This window comes from Theropithecus gelada, chromosome X, assembly GCF_003255815.1.
Source record: "Theropithecus gelada isolate Dixy chromosome X, Tgel_1.0, whole genome shotgun sequence".
Classification (NCBI taxonomy): Eukaryota; Metazoa; Chordata; class Mammalia; order Primates; family Cercopithecidae; genus Theropithecus; species Theropithecus gelada.
The window spans coordinates 20,776,771-20,784,057 of record NC_037689.1 but is presented as its reverse complement, the minus strand read 5'-3'; the positions used below and the strand labels follow the sequence as shown (position 1 = coordinate 20,784,057).

The 7,287-nt window shown below is 42.9% G+C and overlaps 1 pseudogene; it reads right to left on the bottom strand.

The window, feature by feature from the left end:
• Nucleotides 1–863: 863 nt before the first annotated feature.
• Nucleotides 864–5,848, bottom strand: LOC112616373 (annotated as a pseudogene).
• Nucleotides 5,849–7,287: the final 1,439 nt, after the last annotated feature.

Genomic DNA, 7,287 nt, shown 5'->3' with positions numbered 1-7,287 from the left:
GTTTTCTAAGTGCAGTAAACCACCATGGCACGTGTATACCTATGTAACAAACCTGCACAGTCTGCACATGTATCCCGGAACTTAAAGTAAAATAAATTTTAAAAAGAAACTATGAAGTTTTGAAATAAATGTGTATATATCTTTCACAGATCTACCTCCTTGGATTTTATATAGCCAGTCATTGATATTATTTTGGTTCCCAGGGTGGCTGGTAAATGGCTCTTAAACTTTTGTGCAAATTACATGTCCATGATCAACTGTCTTGAGAAACAGAAAGTCAGTAATTCGGTTGTTATTAATAATCATGTGCTTCATTTTTTTCAGAATGAAGCATCTTGTTTACAGCTTAATATATATGCATATAAAACACACTTCTGTCCCCTCCCCAATAAGCGGGTCCAGACACCTCCTTCCTACAGCGGACAGGGGAGAGGGCCATCAGGGCAGTGCCTATTTTCTCAAAGGCACGTACCCTCCTCTCCCAAAATGTTCCCTGCCTCCAGTTCCGATGCAGGAGGCCAGGCAGGAAGCCCCTCTGAAAAAGAAAGGGTCCCCCCCAAACTTCCACCCCACCTTGGTTTGAGCTGCAGTTGTGAGGACCTCGCTGAACTCTCTGGGACCCCTCATTTCTGCTCCCTGTTATATCATCCAAGCCTGAAGCACAAGTCACAAGTAGGTGGGGGTGTGGGGGACTGGTCTGGTGTTGGCTCAGTCAGGTGGTTGCTCTCCCTGGAGGACCCCCCAGAGCTGATGTCTCTGAGGCTGTAGGATCCTGATTTGGACTCCTCCAGCCCCCTATCCGCACCATATTTTGTGAGGTGAGTTCCTGGGCTCTCCTTGGCTGCCTCAGGGTGGGGCTGATCTCAGTTGAAGTCAGCATCTGAGGAGTCCCTTGAAGAGGAGGAGCGGGTGGATTCATTGTCTTCATCCTCCCTGCCATTCTCCTCATCATCCTTATCCTTGTCATCCTCCTTATTCTTGTCCCTATCCTTGATCTCATCCTCAATGCTGGACTTGGAGGAGTCCCCACCATCCTCAGAGGAGTCACTAGTCTCATCATCTTCCTCTTCTTCCTCTTCATCCTCGTTGTCCTTCTCCTCAGACTCCTAATTGGACTTCAGAGTAGTCCAGCTGGACTTGGAGTGCAGGTCTCAAAGCTTAGTCATGCTCTTACATTTATTGGAGATGTACTCTATAAATTACATGGTCCTGGGGAGACTGTTGATGCAGAGGCCCAGGTGTACTTTGTACACTTCTGCTGCTCCTCGGCCGGCTTTTTGTAGTGCTCCTTCTGGCTCTGGGAGATGTGCTGCCAGTGGCTGCCAATCTCCACAATGCGTTCCTTCAGTGGCAGGTGGTTCAGCTCCCCATTGGACAGCAGCTCCTGGGAACTGTTCATGGGAGGCTTCTTGGTTTCTCCCAGGAACTTTATCTTCTTGGAAGAGTTTCTAGCAGCCAGAGATGCCTGCATCTCGCTCGGCTCTCTCTCATATCACTTTTGATGTTTAGCTGCCTTCTTAATCCATAGCAGTTTCTCCTTATTCTTTATGTTATTCCAGGTCATTTCCATGGCTTTTGAGGGCTTCACCCAGTTGTTCTTCAATTGGGCCATGTAGTCACTAATGATGCTCTGTTGTCAGATCTCTGCTGTCTTGGGTGACTCTGGCAGCTTGCCCTGGGCCTAGTACTCCCTCCTGGGCCTTGTTCTTGGCCTTCTTCTTCCCAGATCATTCCACATTTTGGCCATCAGGTAGGTCCACTCACTCCCAGAGAGCTCAGGCTGCTCCTCCCACAACTGCTACCACTTCTCCTCAAAGAAAAAGAAATGAACATGTCCAATATAGGCCACTTAGGCTTCTCTGAGTTGCCCTTACCCCCATCTTGGGATGGCTTCTTGGAGGCCAGGCTGGTGGCTTGCTTCTTGTTGCTATTCAACATCTTCTCCTTCCCCAGGACCCACTACTGCTCCTCCTTGGGGAAGGCTCCAAGTAAATGGAGGAGCTCCACCTCATAATGTTTCTTTTTCTGAATGTACTTCTTGTGATAGGCATCCTTCTCCTTCTGGGAGAGGAGCTTCAACTGTTGGCTGCACAGCACCATGCACTCTCTGCTGGGTGTGTCCTTCATGTCAGCCATGAGCTCTTCTCAGTACAGCAAGTAGCTTTTTGGAAGTGGCTTGGTGGGTCATCCATCAAACTTGTCCTTGAGCTGCCATTCTCAGCCTTGGTGAGGGTGAACTTGGTGATGCCCCCCCCCCACCTTGGCTCAAGGTGCTTCTGGATATAGTCCCACATCGTCTCCTCATATTCCTTCTGCTGCTCCAGGGCCTTATTAATCCATTTCAGCCTCTTATTGTCCAAGAGCTGAGACCCCTGCTTCCTAGGAAGTCCTTCACCTCCTTACCTCCTTCGTAGTGGTAACTGGGCTCACTTTGAGATACACCTTCTTCTCATGAGTGTACCACAGTTGCTGGGGAATTTGGGGCTTCTTGGGGATATCTGACTTCTTGTCATTCTGGATTGGGTCCGAGTGATCCTCTTTGAATTGGGTCAGGTTTCTACAGAACTTTTGTTTCTCCTTATGGAAGCCCTGAATATATTTCATCTTCTTCTCCGGAAACTGCTTGGATTTCTTGGATATAATCTTGGTCAGGTCCAGATTGCTCATCTCAAGGGGAGTTTCACATACTTGTCCTGCTTCTTCATGAAGAAGGGAAATAAGGAATCAAGGAATTCCTTGGGAAATCTGCAGGTTTTTTTTTTTTTTTTTTTTTTTTTGCCTTTGTAAGGATTTGTAACGTGTTTCTGAGCATTGAGGATCAATTCTGTCAAGGTATGGAACTTCCTGGCCTTGTTAGAAATCTCTACCCATTCAAACCTACAGAAAAGTCCTTAAATGCTACATTTTCCCACTTCATATGTGACTTGATAGTTTTGAACTTGGAGCTGTCATTGGCTGTAAAGTAATTTTTCAAGCATTGCGGCAAAGTCAGCATGTCTTCCTGGTACCAGCATTCTTGGCCTTTGGGGGTGGCCATTTTCAGGTCTGTGGGGCAGTCAGTTTTTCTCTTTATCCTCCAGGTATTCAGCTACCTCTTCCATGGTGCTGGCTGGCAACCCAGGATCAAAGCCACCTCACCCTTTAGAAGACATACCAATTCCCACTCAGGCAGGCTGAGAGGTGAGGGACTTTCTATCCCTCTCCCCTCCCAAAGAAGAGGTGGGCACAGGTCCCACACTCACAGAGATGACCAACCAAGACCCTAATAGACTTAATGGGTTGGTAGATGTGGGAGCATGCTCCTCCTCTTCTTCCTAACCTCTACCCTATCCCCTACAGCCTTGCTCCGTGGTGTGCACACTCCCCTGCCCACTGGAAACTGATTCCTGCTTCCATGTGCAATGAGTACCCACTTTCTACCTTCCTTCCCCAACCCTGGCCAACAAAAACTCCTCCTTGGAGCACCCACCCAAGGGAGGCTCCAGGCTACAGGGCCTGAGCTTCACTTTAAAAAACTCATTGCAACTAAAAGGTTTATTGAAAAATAAATGCATCATCAAACAATAAAATTGTTGTAGATTACCATCATACAATAAAGAAAAAAATACTGTAGTAAGAGCATTCAGGCTAATCTCTATATCAAGGGTTGGCAAACTGTTGCCTGCAGGCCAGATCTAACCTATAACCTGTTTCTGTAAATAAAGTTTTATTGGAACACAGGCACTCTCATTTATGAGTATTGTCTATGGTTGCAACAGAGACCTTATGACCCACAAAGCCTAAAATATTTACCATCCGGCACTTTAAAAAAATGTTTGCTGACTCATACTCCATATGTAAGATGGCAGGGCTGTTCAGCCTCTATTTCCAGTACATATTTTATATACACCTAACCCAGGGTTTCCCAACCTTGGCACTATTGATATTTTGGGCTAGATAATTCTTCGTTGTGGGGGGAACTGTCCTGTGCATCGTAGGATGTTTAGTAGCATTTGTGATCTCCAGTCACTAAGTGTCAGTTAGTATCCTCCCACTTTTGACAATCAGAAATGTCTATAGACATTGCCAAATATTCTCTAGTGAGCAAAATTACTCACAGTTGAAAATCACTGACCTAACTTGTAATTTTGTACTGATCTCACAAATTGGGACATGGCAGTGTCATGCAACTTGAGGCTGTAACTTAATACATAGCACAACTGGCTGCTACTTCAAGTGGCCAGTGGAAGCAAAGCAATGTGGAATACTTTTCCCACTACCTTCCAAGGCCATGAAGCATTAGCCGTCTCTAGTCACAAATCGAGTGCCCTGCATTCTGTCTTTAGAAAGAATGTATGAGTTTCTTTGTGTTTGAAAAAGGTCAGGAAATGAGTAATGGGTTATGGTTAATCATTTTTTAGACTTAATTATGTGTTAGGGTGAGAACTTGGTTCACTACCTATGTATCTTACACACTGCTACAGAAGATTATGACAGAAGCTTCAAGTATAAAGTAGAGGTCTACTAAACCTATCAAATGATGTGAGTTGAATGAGTAAATAAGTAAAATAAGTAATGCATAATAAATCCACCACAAAATTTTTTAATTCTTTGGATTCCTTCACATATATCATACTGAGAAACTTAGCATCTCAACTTCTTTTACTCTGGCCCCCTTATTGAGTTCAACTAAACAAACAATTGGAACCACTCCCAGCATCTTAACCTAACACAATGGAATCAGAATCTCCTGGTAAGTGCTTCTTAAACAATGGACTCAGCCTTATCTAGTATTTTGTCCTTCCTTCACTCAGTATAGCACCCACTGAACCTATTATGATTCTAGCCAATATACATTAGTAAATTTGCAATTTGGCAACTGGAGCCTGCCATGACCTGATTTTAGTTTAGGTTTTGCAATAATCAGAGGTAGTGGGCTAAATAGAATTTTCTCACCTTTTCAAGGTAACACTCTTAGCAAGGTTGTTACAGGGTCTTCAAAGAATGAAGGAACAGCCTCATCAACCAGGAGAGAAAGGAAGATTATACGGGGTTTGGGGTACTGAGTTATATGAGTCTGGCCATATGTCCCCATTTCAATTCTTGGGATCCCACTCTCTCCTAATTCAAATATAACTTTTATGTAAAATATCTGGTAAACCAATGTTTTTATGCAGCAGCCCAAGACTCAAAATTTGAGTTTTGTTTTCAACTATCTCACTCCAGTGGCTGCAAGTGATAAGAGATTCTTTGAATAAAATCGTAGAAGTTCCACAATTTTTTGGTTTTGTCTTGATATAAGACATTAAGGCTTTGAGGTTGCTTTTCTTTTCTTTAAGCTGCCAAATTCAGCTAGAAGCAGCTAGGCTATACTGCAAATTTTTAATTATTTAAGGCTTTCATATTATTCTATTCCAACTACTACTAGATCCTTCAGAGTCTTGCCCAAAATGAGCACATTATTCCTAATAAGCGTAGATAATAATTAGCTATTTCTTTGATTTGAGCATGTCTTAGACTACTGGTTGAGTTTTTAGAGATATCAACAACAATTAGAAGAGGTAATAAATCTGAGATTTCCCCTTATTTTCCTGAGAATCTGTTGCTTGCAACCTCTTTTGGCACCAATTTCTCAATCAGGTTGGTTATTAAGTAGAAAAGTCATTCATTAATAGTTCTCACAATTTCTCAGAGCCCTGGTAAATTGAGCTTGAAGCCTAACTTCCAGGAATAGACCTGAAACCATGCCTCAAAACAGACTTGATAAACTACTGCTACTGATTGCTAGAGGAAGCCTGCATTGCCACTATCCTTATGCCACATCTGTGGCAGGAACTCAACTTTGCAATCACCAGAAAGCTGCTGTCATTGTACCAGTAGATGCTAGTACAATGTACATCTCCAGGAGAAATGGAAGCACCAAAGATTGCTGCCTTCTAAACCACAATCTCACATGGATGCATTGGATTGCTAGGGTCTAGGTCACATCACTGTACGGTAGTTGCAAATGGGGCTGTGAATTTGAGTTTATACTCCTATGTTGGAGTCCAAAGGCCAGGGAGCCTGGAGTTGTTTTCTAAGTACAGGAGAGGAATAGTGTGCCCCAGCTTTAGCAGATCTACACATTCATCTTTTCTCTGCTTTGTTCTTTCTGGACCTCCAGTAGATTTGATGACCTGCCCACATAGAGGGTAGATCTTCTCCACGAAGTCTATTTTGACTCACAGCTAAACTCTTCTGAAAACACCCTCACAGACACACTCCGAAATAATGCTTTACCAGGTTTTTAAGTATTCTTTAATCTCATCAAGTTGACACCTAAAATTAACCATAACACATACACCATCCCAAAATTTAATGTCTTAAAGCAACATGTATTTTGCTCACAAATGTGAAATTTGAACAAAAGACAATCTGTTTCATTCAGTGTAAGCTTGGGGATAGAATCACATGAAATCTCAGTCACTCACATGTCTGGTGATTGATGATGGCTTTCAGGTTGAGACTTTAACTGAGGCCATTGGCCAGACACCTACATGTGGCCTGTCCACAAAGAGACAAACTGTCTACCCCTACACAGCTTACTGTGTACATTAATCTGACTTTACTATTCCATTGTCTTTGTTAGTATAACTTTAGTATTCCAGTAGACTATTGCCCAGAAAGAAAAAAAGTTGCAAGTAAAATTATTGCTTTTTACAGGAGTTCCTGAAAGTTGTATCATTCTTCAGTAGAAGAGTTTACATTGTAAGATTATTTGAGCCTCTAGCCTCAAAACACTTACCTTGTAGTATCCACCAATCCTAAGATCCTTATCCTATTCTAATCAAGCTCCTGTGTTGAAAGATTCTCGTAAACCAAACTCCCAGCTCTCAATATAGCATCAGACCTTGTCCTCCTGCTCTGAGACTCTCTCAGATTCCATGAAGTATCAGTTTAAGCAATATATTCAACTTAGTCTCTTCAGTGTGTTGTTCTGGTGATATTTGGGAAGTCAGCATTTGACACCATGTGGCCTGGGCTTCTTTACAACATGGTGGCTAAATTTCAAGAGTGAGTATTCCAAAAGAAAGCTATGTAGAAGTGATATAGCCTTTTTTAAGATAAGATCAGAAATCACACAGCATCATTTCCACCACATTCCAGTCATGGAGGTAACCACAGATGTTCACCCAGGTTCAAGGAAAAGGGGATTAGACTACACCATTTGATGGGAGGAATCAAGAATTTTCAGACAGGTCTCTAAACCATCACATCCCCTAAACTCAATTAACGTTGTCTATAGGTTCTTGGAAACTGAAACTTTAG